The following is a 281-nucleotide window of genomic DNA, read 5'->3' as shown; positions in this document are numbered from 1 at the left end:
AATCTTTTCAAAAATTCCAAGTAGAAAGCCTGGTTAACTGTCTGACCCTGCGGAACAAACTCTGAATGGACGACTCCTCTCACATTGAAGAAACAAATCAGCATTGTTTTCATGTTTGATTTCACCTGACGAGCTTTCCTGGGGCGAGGCGAACTTGAAGTCTTCCACTGGCTTGATTGTTGCTTTGACTCAGGATCGTAAGCATAGCACCAGGTTTCCCCACCGGTGATAATTTTTGAAAAAAAGTTTTGATCATTTCGGGACTCTTCTTTCAAAGCACA

General features: G+C 42.3%; 1 protein-coding gene across 3 annotated transcripts in view; it reads right to left on the bottom strand.

Annotated features, from left to right (window-relative positions):
- LOC111871788 (UDP-N-acetylglucosamine--peptide N-acetylglucosaminyltransferase 110 kDa subunit) overlaps positions 1–281 on the bottom strand; it is a 163,298-nt gene that overhangs the window by 16,509 nt on the left and 146,508 nt on the right. The gene's annotated exons all lie outside the window — the stretch shown is intronic.

This window comes from Cryptotermes secundus, unplaced genomic scaffold (assembly GCF_002891405.2).
Source record: "Cryptotermes secundus unplaced genomic scaffold, Csec_1.0 scaffold846, whole genome shotgun sequence".
Classification (NCBI taxonomy): domain Eukaryota; kingdom Metazoa; phylum Arthropoda; class Insecta; order Blattodea; family Kalotermitidae; genus Cryptotermes; species Cryptotermes secundus.
This window is presented reverse-complemented; position numbering and strand designations above follow the sequence as displayed.